The sequence below is a fragment of the Microtus pennsylvanicus genome, chromosome 5, assembly GCF_037038515.1.
Source record: "Microtus pennsylvanicus isolate mMicPen1 chromosome 5, mMicPen1.hap1, whole genome shotgun sequence".
NCBI lineage: Eukaryota > Metazoa > Chordata > Mammalia > Rodentia > Cricetidae > Microtus > Microtus pennsylvanicus.
The window spans coordinates 44,027,610-44,053,748 of NC_134583.1; the positions used below are offsets into that span (position 1 = coordinate 44,027,610).

General features: G+C 38.0%; 1 pseudogene; it reads right to left on the reverse strand.

The window, feature by feature from the left end:
- Positions 1-46: 46 nt before the first annotated feature.
- LOC142851262 (olfactory receptor OR51C1-like) lies at positions 47-26,139 on the reverse strand (annotated as a pseudogene).

Below are 26,139 nucleotides of genomic sequence, written 5' to 3' on the forward strand. Positions count from 1 at the left end.
CTTACATTTAATGTGTGATAATTGCTTCTCATCTTGAAATAAGTTTTTATGTGATTAATGATTGCAAAACACGAGGTCTTTGGCAATATCCATGTCTGAGAATAGCTCTCTCAATCTGCTCTGTTTCTACACTGTAGATGATAGCGTTCATCACAGGGGGGATGAGCAAATACACATTCACAGTGAGAGTGGGCACAAAGGGTGGGGCTTGAGGACAAAGGAGAGGCTCAACAAGGGGTGTAGAAGATGACCACAGCAGTGATATGAGAAGTACAGCTGCTGAAAGCCTTCTTCCTGTTCTCAGGGGTTGCCATGCTGAGAACTGAGATCAAGACACAGTAGAGCAGGATAAAGATGGAGTCCACTGTAGCAGTTGAAATAACCACAGTTAGTCCCAATGCACTGTTGATTTTTGTGTCGGAACATGTAGCTTCATCACATCAGTGTGGAGACAGTAAGAATGGTGGAACACGTGGCTATGGCAGAATGATAGACGCTTAAGGAGTAAGACTAGCGGGGTCAAAATGACAGTCACCCTAGTAACTACTACCAGGCCTGTCTGTGCAATCCTCGCATGAGTTAGAATGGCAGGGTATCTCAGGGGGTTTAAGATGGCCACAAAATGATCAAAGGCCGTAGGCAGCAGCACTGAGGACTCCATGACAGTGAAGAGTTGGATAAAGAACATCTGTTGATCTCCCTGGCATTGGTATTCTCAGCACCGTCACAATTGTGGAGATGCATAAGCCAACGTCAGTGGTGGACAACACGGAGAGGAAATAGTACATGGACTCTTGGAGGGTCGGCTCAGTAAGGACAACAAATATGGTCAAAGAATTTCCGGATAGTGCAGTGAACTACAGGCAGCAGAAGGGGTGGGTGGAGATCCAGGAATGAGCCCATCTAGACCCGGGTGCCAGTCGGGAGAAAAGTAGGAGAGGTGGGGTAATGAAAGGTTGGCATGATGGTCTGTTCAGTCAGAATCTTGACTTCCTAAATCTAGAATTTCAAAATTATTTTTAAGTCTGATATGCATTCAGTAAAGTGCACAGAACTTTAGAGAATGTCTACCAGTTAAGTTTTTTGACTTCAGTTAGGACAATGCCAGAAGGCTTCCTAATTTTCCACGCTAACCATTCTTTTATTTATTTATTTATTTATTTATTTATTTATTTATTTATTTATTAAAGATTTCTGTCTCTTTCCCGCCACCGCCTCCCATTTCCCTCCCCCTCCCCCAATTAAGTCTGCCCCCAGCCCGAAAAGCAATCAGGGTTCCCTGTCCTGTGGGAAGTCCAAGGAACCCCCACCTCCATCCAGGTCTAGTAAGTTGAGCATCCAAACTGCCTAGGCTCCCACAAAGCCAGTGCGTGCAGTAGGATCAGAAACCCATTGCCATTGTTCTTGAGTTCTCAGTAGTCCTCATTGTCCGCTATGTTCAGAGAGTCCGGTTTTATCCCAGGCTTTTCCAGACCCAGGCCAGCTGGCCTTGGTGAGTTCCCAATAGAACATCCCCATTGTCTCAATGTGTGGGTGCACCCCTCGCGGTCCTGAGTTCCATGCTCGTGCTCTCTCTCCTTCTGCTCCTGATTTGGACCTTGAGATTTCAGTCCTGTGCTCCAATTTGGGTCTCTGTCTCTGTCTCCTTTCATCGCTTGCTGAAGGTTAATATTCAGGAGGATGCCTATATGTTTTTCTTTGGGTTCTCCTTATTTAGCTTCTCTAGGATGACTAATTATAAGCTCAATGTCCTTGGTTTATGGCTAGAAACCAAATATGAGTGAGTACATCCCATGTTCCTCTTTTTGGGTCTGGCTTACCTCACTCAGGATAGTGTTTTCTATTTCCATCCATTTGTATGCAAAATTCATGAAGTCCTTGTTTTTTATTGCTGAGTAGTACTCTAATATGTATAAATTCCATACTTTCTTCATCCATTCTTCCATTGAAGGGCATCTAGGTTGTTTCCAGGTTCTGGCTATCACAAACAATGCTGCTATGAACATTGTAGAGCATATACTTTTGTTGTATGATAAGGCCTCTCTTGGGTATATTCCCAAGAGTGGTATTGCTGGGTCCAGGGGTAAGTTGATCCCGAATTTCCTGAGAAACCGCCATACTGCATTCCAAATTGGTTGCACAAGTTTGCATTCCCACCAGCAATGGATGAGTGTACCCCTTTCTCCACAACCTCTCCAACAAAGGCTATCATTGGTATTTTTGATTTTAGCCATTCTGACAGGTGTAAGATGGTATCTTAAAGTTGTCTTGATTTGCATTTCCCTGATCGCTAAGGAAGTTGAGCATGACCTTAAGTGTCTTTTGGCCATTTGAAGTTCTTCTGTTGAGAATTCTCTGTTCAGCTCAATGCCCCATTTTATAATTGGGTTGATTAGCCTTTTATGGTCTAGTTTCTTGAGTTCTTTATATATTTTGGAGATCAGACCTTTGTGAGTTGCGGGGTTGGTGAAGATCTTCTCCCAGTTGGTGGGTTGCCTTTGTGTCTTAGTGACAGTGTCCTTTGCTTTACAGAAGCTTCTCAATCTCAGGAGGTCCCATTTATTCAATGAGGTCCTTAATGTCTGTGTTGCTGGGGTTATACGTAAGAAGTGGTCTCCTGTGCCCATGTGTTGTAGAGTACTTTCCACTTTCTCTTCTATCAGGTTCACTGTGTTCAAACTGATATTGAGGTCTTTAATCCATTTGGACTTGAGTTTTGTGCATGGTGATAGATATGGATCTATTTTCATTCTTCTACAGGTTGACATCCAGTTTTGCCAGCACAATTTGTTGAAGATGCTCTCTTTTTTCCATTGTATACTTTTAGCTCCTTTATCGAAAATCAGGTGTTCATAGGTTTGTGGGTTAATTTCAGGGTCTTCTATTCGATTCCATTGGTCGACTTCTCTGTTTTTATGCCAATACCAAGCTGTTTTCAATACTGTAGCTCTGTAGTAGAGTTTGAAGTCAGGGATGGTAATGCCTCCAGACGCTCCTTTGTTATATAAGATTGTTTTGGCTATCCTGGGTTTTTTGTTTTTCCATATAAAGTTGATTATTGTCTTCTCCAGATCTGTGAAGAATTTTGATGGGATTTTGATGGGGATTGCATTGAATCTATAGATTGCTTTTGGTAGAATTGCCATTTTTACTATGTTGATCCTCCCAATCCAGGAGCAAGGAAGATCTTTCCATTTTCTGGTGTCCTCTTCAATTTCTTTCTTCAAAGACTTAAAGTTCTTGTCAAATAGATCTTTCACATCCTTGGTCAGAGTTACCCCAAGATATTTTATGCTATTTGTGGCTATCATGAAAGGTGATGCTTCTCTAATTTCCCTCTCTGTTTCCTTATCCTTAGTGTATAGGAAGGCCACTGATTTTTTGGAGTTGATCTTGTAACCTGCCACATTACTAAAGGTGTTTATCAGCTGTAGGAGTTCTTTGGTAGAGTTTTTGGGGTCGCTTATGTATACTATCATATCATCTGCAAATAACGAGAGCTTAACTTCTTCTTTTCCGATACGAATCCCCTTGATCCCTTTATGTTGTCTTATTGCTATTGCTAGAACTTCAAGCACTATATTGAAGAGGTATGGAGAGAGTGGACAGCCTTGTCGTGTTCCTGATTTTAGTGGGATGGCTTTGAGTTTTTCTCTGTTTAATTTAATGTTAGCTGACTGCTTGCTGTAAATAGCTTTTATTATATTTAGGTATGACCCTTGTATCCCTAATCTCTCCAAGACTTTTATCATAAAGGGGTGTTGAATTTTGTCAAATGCTTTTTCAGCATCTAATGAAATGATCATATGGTTTTTTTCTTTCAGTTTATTTATATGGTGGATTACATTGATAGATTTGCGTATGTTGAACCAGCCCTGCATCTCTGGGATGAAGCCTACTTGATCATAATGGATAATTTTTCTAATGTGTTCTTGGATTCGGTTTGCCAGTATTTTATTGAGAATTTTTGCATCGATATTCATGAGTGAGATCGGCCTGTAATTTTCTTTCTTGGTTGGGTCTTTGTGTGGTTTTGGTATCAGGGTTACTGTAGCTTCATAAAAGGAATTTGGCAATGACTCTTCTGTTTCTATATTGTGAAATACATTAAGGAGTATAGGTATTAGCTCTTCTTGGAAGTTCTGGTAGAATTCTGCATTGAAACCATCTGGTCCTGGGCTTTTTTTGGAAGGTAGATTTTTGATAACGGTTTCTAGCTCTTCGCGACTAACAGGTCTATTTAGATCGTTCACCTGGTCTTGGTTTAGCTTTGGTATGTGGTACTTATCTAAAAAAAATGTCCATTTCTTTTGCATTTTCTAGTTTTGTGGCATACAGGCTTTTGTAGTAAGATCTAATGAGTCTCTGAATTTCCTCTGTGTCTGTGGTTATGTCCCCCTTTTCATTTCTGATCTTATTTATTTGCGTGTTCTCTCTCTGTCGTTTAATTAGTTTGGATAGGGGTTTGTCGATCTTGTTGATTTTCTCCAAGAACCAACTTTTTGTTTCATTGATTCTTTGGACTGTTTTCTGCGTTTCTATTTTGTTGATTTCCGCCCTCAGTTTGATTATTTCCAGTCTTCTACTCCTCCTGGGCGCATCTGCTTCTTTTTTTTCTAAAGCTTTCAGGTGTGCTGTTAAGTCTCCGATGTATGCTTTCTCTGTTTTCTTTAAGTGGGCACTTAGTGCTATGAACTTTCCTCTTAGCACTGATTTCATAGTGTCCCATAGGTTTGAGTATGTTGTCCCTTTATTTTCATTAAATTCAAGGAAGACTTTAATTTCTTTCTTGATTTCTTCCTTGACCCAGGTGTGGTTCAGTAGTTGACTGTTCAGTTTCCATGAGTTTGTCGGCTTTCTGGAGGTAGGATTGTTGTTGAATTCTACCTTTAATCCGTGGTGATCTGATAAGACACAGGTGGACACTGATATTTTTTTGTATCTGTGGAGGTTTCCTTTGTTTCCGAGAATGTGGTCAATTTTCGAGAAGGTTCCATGGGCTGCAGAGAAGAAGGTATATTCTTTCCTATTTGGGTGGAATGTTCTATAGATGTCTGTTAAGTCCATTTGCTTCATTACCTCCAGTAGTTCTCTTACTTCTCTATTAGGTTTCTGTCTGATTGACCTGTCCATTGCTGAGAGAGGTGTATTGAAGTCTCCTACTACTAGTGTGTGTGGTTTGATGTCTGCCTTGAGTTTTAGTAATATTTCTTTTACATACGTGGGTGCTTTTATATTAGGGGCGTAAATATTCAGGATTGAGACTTCATCCTGACAAATTGTTCCTGTTATGAGTATAAAGTGTCCATCTCGATCTCTTCTGATTGATTTTAGTTTGAAGTCAGTTTTGTTAGAAATTAATATGGCCATACCTGCTTTTTTTTTAGGACCATTTGCTTGAAAGATCTTTTCCCAGCCCTTTACTCTGAGTAGATGCCTGTCTTTGTCGTTGAGATGTGTTTCTTGCAAACAGCAGAACGTTGGATCCTGTTTTCGTATCCAATCTCTTAGCCTATGCCTTTTTATAGGTGAATTGAGACCATTAATATTAAGTGATATTAATGACCAGTGGTTGTTTACACCAGATATTCTTATTGTTTTTGGAAGTAGAATTTGTCTGTCTCCCTTCTTTGAGTTGTGCTAGTGAAGGGTCGCTAGATGCCTGAGTTATTGTAAGTGTTGGCAATGTTGGATTCCTTGGGTTGCGATTTTCCTTCTATTACTTTCTGTAGGGCTGCATTCGTGGCTACGTATTGTTTAAATTTGTTTTTATCCTGGAATGTCTTGATTTCTCCATTTATAGTGAACGAAAGCTTGGCTGGGTATAGTAGTCTGGGCTTGCATCCATGGTCTCTTAGTTTCTGCAGTACTTCTATCCAGGACCTTCTGGCTTTCATTGTTTCCATAGAGAAATCAGGTGTAAGTCTGATCGGTTTACCTTTATAAGTTACTTGGCCTTTTTCCTTTGCAGCTCTTAGTATTCTTTCTTTAACCTGTATATTTTGTGTTTTGATTATTATATGGCGAGGGGATGTTTTCCTTTGATCCAGTCTGTTTGGTGTTCTATATGCTTCTTGAATATTCAAAGGAATATCTTTCTTTATGTTGGGAAAGTTTTCTTCCATAATTTTGTTCAAAATATTTTCTGGGCCTTTGAGCTGTGACTCTTCTCCTTCTTCTATTCCTATTATTCTTAGATTTGGTCTTTTTATTGTGTCCCATATTTCCTGAATGTTTTGTGATGAGAATTTGTTGGCTTTGCAGTTTTCTTTGATCAGAGCGTTTATTTTCTCTATGTTGTCCTCAGAATCTGACATTCTTTCTTCTATTTCTTGTATTCTATTGATTATGCTTTTTTCTGTAGGCTCTGCTCGTTGACCTAGATGTTCCATATCCAGCTGGTCCTCAGTTTGTGTTTTCTTCCTTGCTTCCATTTCAGTTTTCAATTCTTGAACTGTTTCCATTACCTGTTTGATCGTTCTTTCTTGGTTTCCCAGGGTATTATGTACGTATTTACTCATTTCTTCAAATTTTTGGTTATACTTCTCATCCATTTCTATAAGGGCATTTTTCACATGTTGTTTAAGGGACTCTACAGCTTTCATAAAGTCAATTTTTTCCACTTCTTCTGTGTTATGGTGTTGGAGACCTTCTGTTGTAAGATCGTTGGGTTCTGGTGTTTTCATGTTGTTTTTCAGATTATTGGGTGAATTCTTTCCTTGGCGCCTGCCCATCTCCTCCTATCGATGCTATCTAAGGGGTCTTTTAAAACTGGTTCAGGTTCCCCTGCTGGCCAGGGGCTCCTCTTACAAAATGCCCTTGCTCTGTTTCCTGGTTCCTGCCGGGGGCCAAGATACCTCTCACCCCTCAGAAAGGTCTTCAGGAATATGACCCGGCTCCTCCTTTGCCAGGGACCTCCCCAACCGAAGGCCTACCTCTTTGGTTTAATTGTAGTGGGGCGATCTGTTCTTGGTGTTCCGCGCGGTCCCTGCAGCCTGCTTCTGCTGCTGGGACGGTTCCCGCCGCCAGCAGCCTGTGTCCTCTGCTGCCGCTCTGGTCCCAGTGAGTCCCCGCCGGCTGCGCTGGGCGTCCTCCGGCCGCGTTCTGCCGCCCGGTGTTCCGGCCGCGTTCCGCCGCCCGGTGTTCCGGCCGCGTTCCGCCGCCCGGTGTTCCGGCCGCGTTCCGTTCCGCCGCCCGGTGTTCCGGCCGCGTTCCGTTCCGCCGCCCGGTGTTGCGGCCGCGTTCCGTTCCGCCGCCCGGTGTTCCGGCCGCGTTCCGTTCCGCTGCCCGGTGTTCCGGCCGCGTTCCGTTCCGCCGCCCCACGCTAACCATTCTATTGTTCACTTTAGCAGTTCTCTTTTTCTGGCAACAGCCATAATTACCAATTCCTACTTTTGAACTTGTTATTAGTAGAACCGTGCAAACAATGATATTTTGTTGGGGTTTTTCCATTAAAAATTACATGTAGATCTATCAGAAAGCTCAGATACAGGTTTGAATTAATTTAAATTTATCCAGCTAAATTTATTTTACATTATTATTTAGAGTTTTGTATAGTTATTAATCATTTACTCTTAATTAAAACTTTTATTATTTAGGGGCTAGAGAGATTGGCACAGCTAAAAGTGTTCGCTGCTTTTGTAGTGGATATGAGCTCAGTTCCTTGTCCTTATGTTGGCTTGCTCATAACTTCCTACCTATCAAGCTCCAAGGTATCTGAACACCTTGTATGGCCACTGGCACCTGTGTACACATTGCATACATTCACACATACAGGTAAGTTTAAAAATTGATTGAAACTGTGTCCTTTAATGTACTTATTGTGTTCTATGAATAAAAGTGGTTTTTAGTTTGTCTTTGTTTAATAGTACTGTTCGTTCATAGTGTATAAATACAGGCTTTGTAACTGATTTATATTTGAATATGTGTGTTTTCTAAAACATGCTAATGTACCACAGTCAGAGCTTAGTCTAGGAAAATAATTTTTACTTGGATTTTTAGAGTATCATGGTATGCTAAGTTATGCTCGATCAATTTAGTAAGCAGTGTACAGCTGTTTCCAGGATGTACCTAGGATTTCTCCCCATTAATACATGCCCATCATGTCTCTTCATACATGTTATGTTTCAGGATGTGCCTAGGATTCCCCCCTAGTTAATGCACACCCATCATGCCTCTTCATACATGTTATTACAGAGGAGATGCTTCAGTTCTTATGACTCTGAAGCTGGAAATATTGTTATGTAATACTAAAGCCTTGCCTTGTTTGTGATCAACGAATCTTCCTTGTATGTAGCAGCAGTCACTGAGTCAAATTATAAGCTTCTTTGGTCACATATATGGCCTAGTCCTTAACCTGAAGTTGATAGGTTACAGCATTACAGAGATACACATTCCAGTAACTGTTTTGCATAGATTTGTTTTGAGCCTTCTGATGAATCCGAGAGATGTGGTTGTCTAGATGGATAAGTATTAGAAGTTTGGATAAACTCTTCAAGTTTATAAAAAGAGAGAGGTGGCATTTGGACTCAGAGAAGGAGAGACTTCAGAGTCTCTGCTATTACAAGCTATACCACCTTGTGATGATGTCATAGTTATGATATGAGTTTGGTTCAATTAGTAATATTATTTTCTACTAATATATGAAGAAATGTGAGATATAGATCTTTGTTGGTGAATATCAAATTATTTATAAGTTCATTGTCCAGACTTAAAACATATTTTAGGGCTGTGTGTCCACCTCACGACCTGTAATTAGACTGCTGGGAGTTACTTTTAACAAGTAGTAGATTATTTGGCAAAATGCGAATACACAGAGTAATGCAGTTTGAAAATTATATATTTACTAAAAAAGCCAACAGATTTTTCAAAATGTATTTTAAACTTCTTTCAAATTTCTCTTGATTCTGTAGAAGACTTCCATGGTCATTTTAACCAGTTTTGCTTAGTGTTTTGCATTTCTAGCTTCTAATTACAAAGCTAACATATGAATGCAGATGAAGATGAACTTGCCTTTTTGTATGAGGTATTGTTTATTACAGATTTAAACTTCTCAGTTTAAGTTTAAAAGGGCAATGCTTTTACTTTTTTCATGTTCTTTTGTATTTTAAAGCATTTCTCTTTTCAGACTAACATTAAGAATAGTAGATCCTTCTAGCTTTTTCTTTAGTTCTTTACTTCACGCTCTCAATGCAAGCTCAAACACAACATGACTGTATCAGACTTCAATCTTCTACATGGAAACTTAGCAGATACATTCTCTTTCTCACTTCAGTTAGTAACTCTACATGAGTTATACGATAATGTTACAGAATTATGTCTGCAGATTCATGCAGCTCTGTAAGGCATGCTTCCCTAATCCAGAAATCTGCACATTCTCACTCCATCTGTCTTCCAAACTCTTTTGAAGTTAAAATACAATTACAACATTTTCTCTCTTCAATTCTTCCCATGGAACTTCATTTTCCCAACTTGCTCTAAAATTCATAACCTCTTTTTCTTGAATTTTAATCACCAATTCCTGTTTTGCTGCAGTTGTGTCTAGCACACATTACTGCCTGTTCTCTAAGACTTTTATTTCAGAGTAACTTTATTACAAGCACAGTGCGAAAGAAAGTCTTTGTCAATAATTCTATTTCTGCCAAATTCTTAACACTTATAAAGATGTGCAAACATAAGATCTACTGCTAAAATTGATAATCATCCTAAAGCATATGAAGATGGATTGATTAAAAAAGTAGGGCAATATTTCCTTAAACCCACGGGCGAGTGTAGTCCTCAGACCTCATAAAGGAAAACTCTCTTTGCAGTATGACCACTGCACAAAATCACAACCAAAGTGCAGAGCTGTGGAGCTCAGCACCAGTGGATAAATCTACAAAACACTGAGGCTCAGGGGACATTGCAGGAGAGTTGCAGGGGAGATTCTAACAGCCAATCAGGGAGCTTTCTGTAAGACTGTCTTTTAGGAATAGCAGACCCTATGCCCAAAGAGTCTCATCAACATGATTGACTAAAAAGATGAGTTCAACAAGAACAACACAAGATCTGCTAAAGCACCAGGGGAAATCCCAGGAAGCCCATCTCTACAAAGGCAAAGTACTGAGAGTGGGAGAGATAGTGTTAACTAGGGGAGAGCACACCAATTGATTATCCAGTACCAATGGTCAGCTCTGCAACACACACAGAGACTTAGTAGGTTGCATTTATATAGTTATGAATACATATGCTTGTAACATTTATTTTTAAAAAGAGACCAAGAATTTGAAAGAGAGCAAGGAGAGGCATATGGGAAGACTTGAAGGGAGAAAGGGGAATGGAGGAATGATATAATTATATTATAATCTCAAAAATGAAGTAGAAAAATAAGACAACACTTAATACATGTCCAAGTCTACACAAACCAATCTGGTTTTTACCAAAGAAACTATGAGAAGAAGGCTTTTAGATTTCATAGGATGTTTAACTATAAGATCAAGCTAGATTTTTTTTCTTATGACATATACTTCTTATTAGGAAAGACAAGGGCATATGGGGTGGTATTGGTGGAGAAACACTGATTTTTGTAATTATCATGAACCCATGAATGTCTTCATCAGAAGTGGAAAGAAGGAAACAAACACACATTTTAGAAATTTAGAATTCCTATTTTCATAATTATTTCAGAATAGGAAACAACTGAACAGTGCTGCAGACGGGTGTTGCTGTAGTGGAAGCCGAGTCTTCTGTAACCAAGAATCAGACCACACACCGTACAATGATGCCCATTGAGACAGCTGCCAAATGTGAGTCATGTACCCAGTTTACAAAAAAACAAACCAAAACCAAAACCAACCAACCAACCAAACAAACAGGAAGAAAACTAAAGAGATTCTCCTTTGTACTGAGGAAGTATAAAGAAAAAAATAGTGCTGCGAAATGTTAAACGCATTGCAGAAAGAAAATAGCATCGGAGAATCAGAGCCTGAATGCATGCAGAAGAGTAATAACATCTGGAAGCACATTTATGACAATTGTTTTATGTCATTATAAGTGGTCAGTTTTGTACAACTCAGACAAAATATCCTATAGCAGTGCATGTAATACCAGCACACTGTACAGGAGAGAAAACTATATACACAGAAAAGAGGAGACAAAATAACGCGGTACTGAACACATAGAATTTATTGAATATGCTAGATACAATCAAAATTTAAATTGAAGTGTAATTGTTTAAATCAGCTCAATTTGGACAAATTCATCTGAAAAATTTTTATACAAAAATAGAATAGTGGAAAGATATAATGAGAAAATCTTTGATAAGACGTGAAATCATATACAAAATGCCCGACTTTATTGTTTTTTAGAAGTTATACGTTTTCCCTGGTCAGTGGTGGTACATGCCTTTAATCCCCGCACTTGGGAGGTAGAGGGAGGCAGATTGCTGTGAGTTTGAGGTCAGCCCGGTCTACACAGTGAGTTCCAGGGTAGGCTACAGAGAAACCCTGTCTTGAAAAACAAAACAAAACAAACAAACAAATACAAATTCCCCAAAACAAAACAAAAAACAAAACAAAACGAAAACTTCCTAAAAGTTATATATTTTCAGAATAAAGTATAGATTTCTATAAAGAAATTTAAATCAAGCCGTTTTAAAAGCTAGATTAACTAAAGAAATGTTTAAAATTAAGCTGTAGAAATAATAAACTTCCACACAAACTTATTCACCTCCCCAACTGATGTGGGATGTCCTTCTGTATATGTGTTGCTTTTTATTGATTGCTGAATAAAGCTGTTTCAGCCAATGGCTTAGCAGAGCAAAGTCAGGCAGGAAATCTGAACAGAGATAGAGATAGAGATAGAGATAGAGATAGAGATAGAGATAGAGATAGAGATAGAGATAGAGATAGAGATAGAGAGAGGGGGGGCAGAGTCACAGAGATGCCATGTAACTACTTAAGGAGACAGATGCCAGAACAGAACCTTACCCAGTAAGCCACAGTTTTGTGGTGATACACAGATTTATAGAAATGGGTTATTTTAAGATGTAAGACTTAGTTAATAAGAAGCCTGAGCTAATAGGCCAAACAGTGTTGTAATTAAATAGTTTATGTGTGATTACTCACACCTGAGCAGTCAGTAAACAAATGGGCAGTCTCTGTCTACAAACAATGACTAAGACTTTGACATTGTGAACTACAACATATAAATAAGTAAGCGTTTAGACATTATAAATTATAGGATAGTAATATGGAGGACGTCCCCATACTGTGGTGGATTAGAAAGGTCAGCATCAGCAAGATAGCAGTTCTCTAAACGCAATGAGATAAGGCTTCTTAAGTATTTGAATGACTAGAACTGAGAAGAAGGTAAGAAAGAAAAAGCTAAAAAGCTAAGTTTTGACAATATTTGGAAAAACTGGAACCACCCTGCAGGGCTGGTAGTATGTCATAGTACATTAGTTTTAAAAAATGAATTAGCAGTTTTCTAAATATTTAACCATAACTTCACCATAGGACTCAGAAATTCTACTTCTAGAAACTTTCCAAAGGCAAATGAAAACATGTGTATAAACACTTACACACTGATGCTCATAACAGCTGTAGTTGCAATAGCCCCAAATTGGGGAAAATCCAAATCCTATCTGCTGAATGAACAAACTCCGAAACGCCCATATGATGGAATCACGTTCAGACAGCAAAGTAAAAGAAATACTGACATCACTGCAACCGAGGCTGTTCCACGGACACATTAGGAAGGGTGAAGAAAGGCCTAGCTTGGACACTCCAGTGTGATTTATTTTAATGAAATAATTAGAAAAGGGAAAAGATTTGGTGTGTGAGCTGCGTGTATAGAGTACTATCCATGTGTGTGCAAGTGCTCATGCTTGCGCATGTTCCGAGATCAGAGGAGGTCCTCAGGTGTCCTGTTCTATCACATTATCACCGTGGCACCAAAGCTGCAGCTAGGCTGGAGGCCAGCAAGCCTCAGGGAGCCACCCGTTTCTGGACTGGGCCCCCAGGGTTGGGGTTCCAGTGTGAATGGCTGTGCCTGACTCAGGTCCTCGTGCTCGACCAACAAACCCTCCTAACCCCTGAGCTATCAACCTAGTCTTGATAAGAAACCCGTTTTAAGACGGAAAGCAGGTTAGCACGTGGGTCTCTCTAGGGATGGGCATTGGCAGTAACCAGGAAACTATTTTGGGTGATGGAAAATATTCTAAAATTGGGTAGTGGTGCTGGTTTCTCATAAGCAGTAAACAAAAGTTCAGAAAATACAACTTCATATAAGCTTTAAAATAAAATGTGAAATGTTGCAATGTTTTTGAGAATGGAACAAAACCAGACAAGGAAAAATTTTTATATGAAACGATTGACAGATGTTTACCAACTTAGAAAGATTTGCTGTGGTTTCTGCACTGTTATATTAGATATTGACATAAGTAGGAGAATTTAGTTACCATTTTGAAACAAACAGAGTAGTGGGGTACTGGGATATAATTACAGAAAGAGGCCCAGGAAAATACCAAGTAGATGTTAAAACCAGTAGTAATAGAAGGAGGTGGTGAATAAAAGCAGTTAGGTAATCTGACTTGATAAAAAACACAAATACAAAAATATATTGAAATTATTTCATGGTAGTTAAGTAATTAAACATAAATAAACCACAGGTATTTTAGAACAAAATACAGGTAAACATTGATATAATTGCAGAGTGAAAGCAGAATTTCTAATAACAAAATGAAAGCTAAAAGCCAAGTGGGGAAATATTGAAGTTTTCAATTTGGTAAAATATGAAGAATTATTTTATAGCAAAATGTCTCCCACCTTTGAAAAGCTGGTTACAAAGTGATAGAAATGCTTGAAAGATATACACCATTCAGTTAGATAATATGCTTGCTGAAGAAACAATGGAACACAAGGAGTCATTTCTGCTTCTGTAGGTAAGCCCTCACCCACACTCCTACAAGTAACCCCATTAAAACTCAGTGGTTCACGAAAAATGTGGAATTCACCAAATAACCACTAGTTAATACATGATTATTTGACATCAGTGACAGGCAAAAGAATGATAACACAGCTTCAGAGTGAAGAATTTACCCATGTTCCTCTGGAGGATGTAATGAACCCAGTGTGGGAAGTTCATGTCTGCTCAGTGTGGTCATTACTGTGCCACACTGTCTTTCTATTGTTAAGAATTAAATTAAAAGTTTGAATTCAATTGATGCTCCCCAGGATCCTGCATGGAATAAATGTGCTGTAGAAATGTCAATCAACTAGAAATGTAAGTTACTAATAATGAGGGTGTGCCCATGTCTTTGTCGGGGAGTTTCATTAATACACATGTCACAAACACAATGTAAGTTAAATATAGACTATGTCTTACAAAATGTTGGGTTTAATTAGACATTTTCACATTTGTATATATACTTACTATGACTACTTAGACATATATAAGAGAAACATCTACTTGGAGTTTGAAGTTTCTGAGTAGGCAGTCCCACGGAAGTGACCGGAGCAGGGGTCATATGTATAATGAGGAGTTCAGAGGAGTTGAATGACTTGGGCCAAGTAAGGAAGGGCCTTACCTTTAACAATGTGCAGAAATAGAAGTCTTGGAGGTGGGTATGTTAAAGGAAAAGCATCATAAACTTTGCAGTGGTCTTTATACTTACTTCCACTGAAATCTTGTGTCTTTTGAAATGAGTTACAACTCAGCTTAAAATGGCTAGACAAACTTATTACAGACAGAAAAAATATGATTTCCTACCGAAATGTGGCTGGTTGTCTGGACCATTACACAGGGAGTGGCGGTTTCTCTTACTCTAACATAGTGGGGTACATGAAGGGCACCCACTTATTTCGATGAGTGGAGAATCTTTATCAGGAGTGTGGTGAGAGAATCACTGGCTCTGTTGTAGTAAACCCAAGCATATGGGATTTCTGAGCCACGCTGCTCTGTCTCAGTACTCTGTCCCCTGGTGCTTAACTGGTGCCTTGGCTCATGGGGGCTTAGACATATGGAACAGAACCAATTAAAACGAACACAGACACAGGATGTTTATATACCTCAGTTTTAAAAGATATTGATAACCACTCTGATGATGAATATAGCATTTAAGATGAGGACTGAGTATCACTTCTAAAAGATTCCATGTGTTTCTTGTTAGTGATACTGTTGTGTGTATAACAGAAACTTTGAAAGGATCGCAGTTAGCAGCAGCTACACAGCACATATGCATTGCAATCCCATAGCTAGTATGCATGCATTAAATATCTGTTAAAATCAAGAGATTCATCTCCAAGATTCAAAAGCAAGCAATAAATTAGGGAGACAAAAATCAATAGCTTCCTTGAGAGTTGTTCTTTCTATAGAGAAAGAATTGACAATTTGGGAACTCAAATGAAAGAGACTTCCAGAAGAAATTACTTTTTTTTTGATTTTTGAGACAGGGTTTCTCTGTAGTTTTTGGTGCCTGTCCTGGAACTAGCACTTGTAGACCAGGCTGGCCTTGAACTCACAGAGATCCGCCTGCCTCTGCCTCCCGAGTGCTGGGATTAAAGGTGTGCACCACCACCGCCCGGTCTGGAATCTTTTTCATACAATATGCCTTTATCATATTTGCCCTTTCTCTGATCTCTTCCAGATCTTCCTCCCCACTCATTCTTTATTCTATCTTTCTCTCTCTTTAAAAAAATATACATAAACCCAAGAAACACACACACACACACACACACACACACACACACACACCTCATGCAAGTGCAGGAAAACAAAATATACAAGCAAAGGACCAATAGGACAAAAAAAAAGAAGCCCCAACAAAACAACATAGGACAAATGTCTACAAAAACACATTGAGCTAGTTTTGTGTTGGTCAACTGTTCTGGGCAATTGACATCCTTCTGCAAAGAAAAATAATAGTTTTCTATAATGGATTCTCACTGGGAATATAATACTCACTCTTAAATATTTCAAACTAGGAAAGACAATCATGGGAATAAAGAAGCCATTTTATTCAATTTTGTTTGGGTCATTATATTAAAAAGCCAGCAAAACTTGTATAACATTAACCTGGAGTATTTTAACTTATGTTTAACATTTTATTTTAATCTAAGACTTATAAATACATTTATGTTTTCATTTTGAGCCTTTTAATGAAACTGAAAACTGGAAGTCTGTATAATTTTTCTTGTAATTAGCAAAAATTCAATGGGTCATTTAAATATCCCTTTTATGATAGTCATGCTCATTGAGAAATGATATAAAAATTGATGATAGCTGCTTAAGGGAATAGTGGGGTACTGTTTGTTTGAGAATGATCTCCCAGAGTCCATCTGCTAGCACCAGGTGACATATTTGGAGGACAGGCAACTGGCAGAAATACTCCTGCTGTTGGGAGAACATCTTAGAGCACCAAGATCTCTATGGATTACAAGCAGAAATCCAGAAAACTCTGCCTTGATGATACCAGTAGCAGGAAGACACCTCAGTGACAGGCATTGGTTTTCTTATCAGCATGTTGTGAGCCACCTTTTGGGGTGACTTTTGCCATGATCCTAGCCACGGTGGGTTTGTGCATTCCAGGGTAGGAGTGTAAGGATTAGAAATGTTAGATAGGAAGAACAGAGAGATAAGGAAGTAACAGATTAGTAATGAAAGGGCACCTCATCGAATACTGAATGCTGAATTCTCACCCATGTTTATTTTCCATACACTTTTATACCTAAACAAAAATGGGGGGGGGGATAAAAGACAAAAGACTGCTTTAACATGATACAAAGGACAACCAGAACAATGCTTGAGATGTCAAGCCATTAATTCCTGATGAAATCATTTGATGTTTGGGGCAGTGAATACCCGCTAGACTAAGTATTCTGCAGGCAGCCACTCCATAAGTCAAACCTCTTATTTCAAAAGAAGAAGAAGCAGTAAATTGAATTCTATGACCTTTGGTCATGGTGGAGCAGGTCTATCTCTATGGACCATCCTAATGTCCAAAACATCAAGTAACTACAGCCTACGTCAGCATATTTTGTTTTGTAGACAAACCTGTTGTCAACAACTTTGAAAGATCAAAAATAAACTCAAACTCTCCGACTTTCAGATAAGGTGGAATAGACTTACATTTTGGGGTCCCTACATCAGTGAAATAGAATGATGGTAAAGGTAACTTCTGAGAAACCTAAGGTCAATATATATAGTCTTAGGGCAGTATCTTCTTTGAAGGTGGATTCGTGATTCGGAGAGCAAAATAACTCTTGGGAATTTTTTTACCCCCAACATGGGATTTCAACATAATATCAATTGCATACTTACATGGATGAAGATTCAAAAAAAATTCAGTGAGAAATTGATGAAGTTAGGGGCTCCTGATAAAAATGTGTCTATAACAAGAGAGTCTACAGAGATGGAAAAATGAAGCCAAAGTGGTAAAATGTATGAATAGTGAAACCAAACTAATTTTATTTCTGTAAGATGGAATCAGTTTGAATGGTACTGCACAGACAAGTCAAAGATGGCATTAATAAGTTTGGCTTATCTGGTCAAACAGGATGGCATCTCAAAAAAGTGAATAAGAAATGTTATTTTCTTCAAAATGAAGTTTAAACACAGAGACAGGAGTCTGAGAAATGATCTACCTCTTTTCTGAAAATGGTGCATTATTTGTCTTGCACTCTACTCTGACAACAGGGGCAGCATGGATCATGTAAGGAAAGCTATATTGACACGGATCCACTTTCTGAATTTGAAGAATTCCTTGTGGGCTAGCTAGGAATGTGTGGCCAGAAAGGAACAATTTAACATTCATATGGAACAAGTTTTGAGAAATATTTAGTGAATAAACAATGAACAATAAGGACATGATTTGTGAAATTAATTTTGAACAATGGATTTCTACCAGGTCAAAGGACAATGAGTGCAAAGCAGAGTTAGGTTACTAGTGAGATTCTTTGTGATTAGTTTTGCATATTTTAATTCTCCTAAATTGTCACAGATTAAGAAATGTTATCTTTCTTAACAATCTAATAGTTTGCATCATCTGCCATTAGCCAAATTTTAATATTAAATGAGATTCCCAAAGCAATAATTGTCAGAATAAGCAATTCTTTAATATTACACACATGAGAATTTTATGAATAATATAAATTATGTATAAAGGATTTTATTGTTTCTTAGTCTAGCAACATAAATTTTTATCTTGATTACTTTTTAACTGTTGCTTTAAAGTATCTGGTTCTGCCTGTGATGGCCAGTCAGAAAGGCATGACATGACAAAATATGTATACTCTTTTATGAAATTGTTTTGTTACTCCTATGAGTAAGTATAAGTGGTATTGAGTATTTCTTTGGCAAAATATTTCCCTTTTTCTGAACACACTTCAAAAACTTTCAGAGATAAAGAAAAGCTGTGTGGAGGTTATTAATATGTTGTATATCCTTTGTCTTCATACACTGTTTCCTGAGCATTGGACATTTGGAGGGAGGCACATGAAGACCGAAAAACGGCATATCACTGACCCGCTCTCAAGGAGTGCATATATTTTCTGCTTTCTTTATCTGGAGGTTTGGTTGTTTGGCCATTCTTTGTTTCGTCTTATTTATGTTCTTTTTAATTTGATGCACTTGGCAGCTGCTAATTGCTTCCTTCACATTTCAAACTATGAATACCAATGGCCTCCAGATCCTCATATTATCATATAATGACCTCTTTTCCATGAACTGCATCTAGAAAATGGTGGTGATTTGGAAACTAAATAAAGCCCATTCCTGGAAGACACAGGCCTGCCCTGATAGGTGGCTTTGATTTGAAGACATCTAATGACCTTGAGTCACTGTTTAGAACTACACAACAGTTTAAGATTCTATTTCTACCAAATTGTGCCTGTACTATTCTATTGTGAACATTGACTCATTTCTCATTACCATGAAGAACTAAGGCTGTTGCTGCATAGTCAGGATTAGAAAGCTTTATATCTGGGTGGGGGACATTTACTGAGGACACTCTGCTATAAATGAATACTGAGTAAAAGACATTTTAGAGAAATGGGGAACTTTTGCTCAGTGTGTGTAAATTTCCAATTATACCAGATGAACAAATTCCATAGGTCTGAGATGCAGCATTGTTCCTGTGGTTAATAGCAATGTATCATGGATTTAGAATCAGATTAACATAATTACACACATATATACACATACAATATATAATATATTCATACATAATAAAAATATACAGAGGCATTTGAGGTTTGGGTGGAGTTGCATTGAGTGTACAATTCACTTTTGGGAGAAACTTCACAACAGTTTAAGTAATGAATTTTTCAATGAGAATGGCTTATTTCTGTTTCTTTAGGATTTCTCTAATTCAGTTATCAGGCTGGAGATATCTTTGACTTCTTTAAATTTATACTTAAGTATTCATTGCTTTGGGTGTTTTCAAAATTATAACCCATTACATTTATTTTGTTGTATTAGGAAATATAAACACATATGCTTGTATGGTAGCTAGCCTTGTGTTAGATCTGTTTCCAAATCATTTACTCATAAAAAGTTTATATGTAGATTCTTTTTGGTTTTCCTTATAGCATATTATTTGAAATAAATGTTAGTTTGCATACTTCTTCATTTTTTTCTATATACTATTTGCTAATATGTGTCTATTTATATTTTTCTTTATCATGCTGTACTGGCTGGGTTCTCTTTTGCAATGTTAAATATTGACTCATAAATAATTGACTCATAAATAACATGTGATCTTTCTGGGTCAAAGATAGAATGTGGCATACTGCCAGTAGGCTACAGTGCAGAGTTTCCATTTTCTTCATTGTCACTACAATTGTCTCATTACTTATATTTCTTTTGGGAAGCTTTTATAGTTGCAACTTTACCAAACATAAAGATTTATCTATAATCTCATATGTTATGCTTCCTCCTTTCCATACTGGATATAGCATTTGTTCCTATTACACTGACTGTATACAGATCCTTGCTATAGTTTTTATTGGATTCACAATGATGTGCTACAGGTTTCAAAATATTATATCCATGTTTGTTGTAACTTATTATCAGTGCAGCTAATCGCCTTCTCTAGGGATGATTTGTATTTGTTTCATTATCTGCACAGTATTTGGGAAAAGAGAAGTGGTTCTTATGTATTCTTATGTACTTGTATTCTCATTAATAAAAAAACCCTGATGTTAAGAAGTAAAATGCTGAAGAAAGAGGAAAATAGAGGACAAAAAGAAGATTGCCTGGCCAGATAGTCTACCTTGTGCTAGGAAAGATCATGATGAATGGTTTACAAAATTGTTTGGTCTTTATACTATAAATAATGGGGTTCAACACTAGGGGTAAGAGGAAATGGAGATTGGACATTAGGGTATGGACATATGGAGAGATATTATGACCAAACTGATATACCAGAGACAAGATGATCCAGGGGATGTAAAAGATTATGACACCACAAATATGAGAGACACACATGCCAAACAAAGGACTTTTGCCTTTCTTCTGGGGAGGCAATGCTGAGGATAGACTTGATGATCAGCACACGAAAGAAGAAAATGCAGGATATGTCTATACATGTTGTCAAAACAGTCTACAAATGCTGTTGACTTTGACACTTGAGCAAGAACTGTTGGCAGAGGTTATTTGTTTGTTCCCAGTTGCTCAGATCCAAAATAATTACACAGAAACTATGTTATTACAACACTGCTTGGCCTATTAGCTCATGCTTCTTATTGGCTAGCTCTTATATCTTAACCCATTTCTATTAATCTATGTATCACCATGTGGTTGAGGCTTACCAGTAAGGTTCCGTCCGGCAACCGATATCTGCTTCCTATGGTGGCTACATGGCTTCTAACTGACTCTGCTTTCTCTCTCTATGTCTCTGTTTGGATTTCTCACCTGGCTTTACCCTGTTAAGTCATTGGCTGAAAGCAGCTTTGTTTATTAACCAATAAAAGCAGCACATATACTGAAGGACTTCCCACACCAAAGAACACTTGAGCACATCAGGGTGGTAGCAGTAGGAGTGAGAAAGCACATTAGGGCCACAGAGGACGTTGTTTAAGGGGTAGGAGCAAGGGCATCAGAAGGAACAGCACACATACAAAAACCAGCAACCCTGCTTTGGTTATCCTAGCGTTGGTTAAGATCCTAGCATATTGCAGGGACTTGCAGAAGGCAACAAATCAGTCAAAAGCCATGGCTAAAAGCACAGATGATTCCATAATGGTGAATCCATGCAGAAAGAACAACTGAATGGTGCATTCATCAAGGCTGATGATCCTGGTGTTGAACCAGAAGATACCCAGTGCTGTGGGAAGAGAAGAAATAGTGAAGCCCATGTCAGTGGCAGAGAGCATGGAGAGGAACTAGAGCATGGACTCCTGGAGACTGGTGTCTCTCACCACCACATAGAGGACAGTGCTGTTGCCCAACAGACCAAACACACGTGATAGCAAAAAGGGATGGAAACCAGACATGAAAAGCTTCCAGCCCAGGCATTCCAGTCAAGAAGAAAACTGTGGAAGTGGAGCCAGGGAAAGTATGGTGGTCTGTGGGAAGTTCCTGAAATGGCACAGCTCATTAAATGTTAAAGCCATTGTTTCCCAGGCATTCTGATCACTACTATAGTTCTTGTAAATCATAGAGATCTTACAACTATTTCAGAGTTGGAGACTTTGATGTTCATTTTCATTTAAAGACTTAACTTACTATTTCATTAAACACAAATCCTTCTATTTAAAGTTCTTGTTTGCCGTGTTTTTTATCATACGTATCCTACCACAAACAGTAGTGCTGACCTAGAGTATGTGACATCAGGCAGAAAAAGAAAAATCATCCATGTGCTTTAAACTTCAGCAATCAGTGAAATAATATTTCCTATATTTTTAAAAATCTCAATGGCAATGCACAAACTTTACAGCGGGTTGAATATCAAAATGCAGCATAAGATTTGAGGAGTAGGAAGGAGCTGGGAGGAATTGGAGGGAAGAGAATGACATAAATTGATCAATTCATACATGACATTCTATTAAAAAGCTAAGAAAAATCTTGAGTTGTGACAGCCATATTAGAGTCTAAGGCAAGAGAGAAATTATACTTTTACATATTTTATCAATTAATTTTATCTTGACCATTAAGATGCTTAAAATATGTTGAAAAATTGGGAAGATAGTGTATTGATCTCACAAAATTATTATTATTATTATTATTATTATTATTTTGGTTTTTCGAGACAGGGTTTCTCTGTGGTTTTGGAGCCTGTCCTGGAACTAGCTCTTGTAGACCAGGCTGGTCTCGAACTCACAGAGATCCGCCTGCCTCTGCCTCCGGAGTGCTGGGATTAAAGGCATGCGCCACCACCGCCCGGCCACAAAATTATTTTAAATTTAGTTATTTTTCACCCAAACATAAACTATTATAATTATATTCTACTTAAGATTGAGTTATAAGTATTTTTAATCCTCACTTAGTCAAGAAAAAATATCAATCAAATATAGAAATTCTCTTAGTTAAAAATAGATTAGCAAAGAAGCAAAATTTGAATATTATTGATGTTTTTGGTTACTTGAAGCTAGGAACACATTTTCTTTTGCCTGAGGCTTTATTACAACTTGGAATATCTCTTTCTTTACTTAATTGTAATATTTCATCAACTCTGAAATAATGGATAATATTTTGTATGCTTATTATAATAGTAGCTATATTGAATATTATTGAATAATATTGAAGGTTTTGTGTTTTCATAAATTTTACATATGAGGCAAGTGAACCTTAACTCCCTTACTGTAGTCCTAGATTTTTTTCTTTAATTTTCTTTCTTTGTTCATTCTTTTTTGTAATAACTATCCTTACTGTGTCTCATAATGCTTGCATGAATGAGAACAAAATGAATTTTCCTGAATGGATTAAGGAGGGATAACTTAACATTTGGTTTTGGTTTAAACTTCCTAAAAAGCTTGTGTGATATTTATAAACTCTTTATATTGCCTTTCCATTATTCCCCAAAGATCAGATAAACAGAATAAATAGATTCAGTCTTTTCCCAACTTTCTAAGATTCTCTATGGTCTTGGTTTTTCTCCATGTATCTCCCCTTTCCCTGTCTACCATCTTACCGATGTTATTGGGAGATGTTACTTTGTCTTCACAGAAACTATCAGCAGTGAGAGAAGCTGACATCTGTAAACTTAGAAGTGTTTATCAAAACAGCCAAGTATCTGCTTTTGCTCTCTGAAATACCTGAAGGGGAGAAAAATCAAGGATCAGCTATTCTGGCAAGATCAAGGTACTATATAAATGACTTTCCCTGATGATTGAATTCCTAGCCAACTCTATAACATATTGCAGAAAAAATAAAATAGTACGTTTCCTCACAGTCCTCCTGGAGTTGGGTAAGAGCTCATTAAATGGACATTAAAGCACACATTTCATACAAATCTTCCCTGCTTTGGAAATATCACCAAAGGGGAGGAAAAAGGGATAACAGTGAAGATTTAACACAACCTGATACGTGGAGCATTTATGTCCTTATGATCTAGCACTCTTCATTGAGGTTTTTATTCATTTCTTTACATTTGAAAACTCATTAGAGTAAACAGAAAGAAACAGATGCTTATCACAAAATCTTGCTTGAGTTTTTTTAATGTAATCTATTTTTTATTTTTGAGATTAATTACATCATTTCCTCTTTACTTTTAAGGTGACAAACTCAAGAAAAAATAAAAAAGGATCAAAACAAGAAAAGCTGAATCCTAATCATTTTTTGATACTTTCTGAGATAATTATAACCACCTTTCCTGACTTTCTTGGTTCATTCACTTTTTGTTGTTTTAATGAATATATTTATTTTAATTTAATAATCTTACCAAATATTTTCTAAGCATTCTCATTTTATAGCACTTGGCATAGCAATGAGGAAAACACTCATATTAACCTCATTTGATATTAGTTTGTGTATGGATCTGAAGCATGAATAGGCTATAAAAACATAATGGAAGAAAAGAAGGAAGGTGTTTGTGTGTGTGTGTGTGTGTGTGTGTGTGTGTGTGCGCTCATCTGCACATTTTAAAGAAAGGATCTAAAATGTGGTGCCTGTGACTTATCTCAGAAAGTAAGGATGAGCAAAGATGGAATGGAATAATGCCTAGCCAGACAACTTTGCTGTGGAAACCTTAATCTTTATATTCAAGCTGTAGAAAATACCAGAAATATTAAGCAGCAGAAAAAACTTGTAAATACATTGCAACTTGAAAGGTCATCATCACTGTTTAGATAACTGATTTGGAAGCAACAGGTTGAACACAAACAAGAACAGGAAACATCTTTCTTATCATTTTGAACACACATTAGCTGAGGCTCTGTTTGTTTAGAGAAAGAAGATAAGGTCTGGCGGATATGTAGAACATATCCACTGCAAGTTAAATAAACCCTTGAGAATTTGAATCCATTTCTCTTTGTTTTACATATGAATAAATACTGTTGTTGCTTGCTAAATATAGGCCTGACTGGGGCCCTTGTATCCATGCCAGCTGATGCTGCAACAACAAACATGTTCAAATTTCTGTGGATTTTTCCCACTTCTTTCTTTGAATTTTGGAGCTAGTATTCTTGTGTTTTGAAACCTTAAGCTTGAATAATAACTGCCTTACACTCTCAGTCCTCTTTAATCCGTGAAGATCTTTCTTTCCCCTCTCATGGTCATCTTTCTACCTTCACGACACTCTCCTATACATCTAGGTTCTGCCTATGAAAGAAAACATGTTATTTGTATTTCTGAATCAGACATATTTAAAAGAATGATCTCTAGTTCCATTGATTTTCCTGCAAATGTCAGCATCTCATTTTTCTTTATAGCTGAATAAAATTCTACTGTGCCTGCTCCTGAGTGAGAAAAGTCAGATCCAGAAAGACAAACACTACTGTGTTTGTACTCACTCATAAGTGGATGTTAGTTGTAAAGCAAAGGATAACCAGGCTACAATTACAACCTCAGAGAAGCTAGGTAAAAAGGAGGACCCTAAGAGGGATAAACATGAAGGACCCCAAAAAACGGAGATAGTCAAGATCTCCTGAGTCAACTGGGAAGAGGAGTAGAAGGGAGTGGATGGAGGATAGGAGCACAGGGGTCTCTTGATGACCAAGTTGGGGGAGGGACAGGGAGAGGGAGCAATGAAAGGAATATCTTGATAAAGGGAGGCATTATGGGGTTAGGGAGAAACCAGGTGCCAGTAAAATTCCTAGGAATCCACAAGGATGACCCTAGCTAAGACTCCTAGCAAAAGTGAGAGGGTGCCTGAGCTGGCCTTTCCCTGTAATCAGATTAGTGACTGTCCTAGTTGTCATCATAGAACCTACATCCAGTAACTGATGGAAGCAGAGGCAGTGATCCACAGCCAAGCATTGGACTGAGCTCCTGGAACTTAGTTGAAGGGAAAGAGGAGGGATCGATCATATGAGTAAGGGGGACAGTCAAGATCATGATGGGGAAAACCACAGAGAAAGCTCAAGAACTCTGGACTGACAGCTGGGGATCCTGCATGGAACTGAACTAAGCCTCTGAATGTGGGTGACAGTTATGTGGCTTGACCTATTGGGGGACCCTTGGCAATGGTACCAAGACACATCCTTGGTGCATGAACTAGCTTTTAGAGACCATTCCCTATAGTGGAATACCTTGCTTAGTTTTGATGCAGGGTGCTTGGTCCTACCTCAACTTGGAGGACTTTGTGGACTCCTCTAGAAAGACCTCACCTCCTCTAAGGAATGGATGGGGGATGGGATGAGGGGAGGTGGGAGGCAGGAGAAGGGAAGGGAGGGAGAACTGGAGCTATGTAAAATTAAATAAAATTTAAATAAAAAAGTAAATGCACCTATTACAAGAAAATTCTATTATGCATTTATGCAGTGTTTTCTTTATCAATTAATTTGTCGATGGACATCTAAGCTGGTCCCAGTTGTTAGCTATTGTGAATCATGCAGCAATGGACATGGACATGGAACTATGTCTACAGTATGTCAGCTAAGAGTTTTCGGAAGATGCGAATGAGAGGGCACAGCTGGGTCATACGGTGCTGGCAGTCTTACCTCTTGGGGGAACATCCTCCCAGATTTCCATAGCAGCTGTAGCGTGCTTCATTTGCCCTAGCAT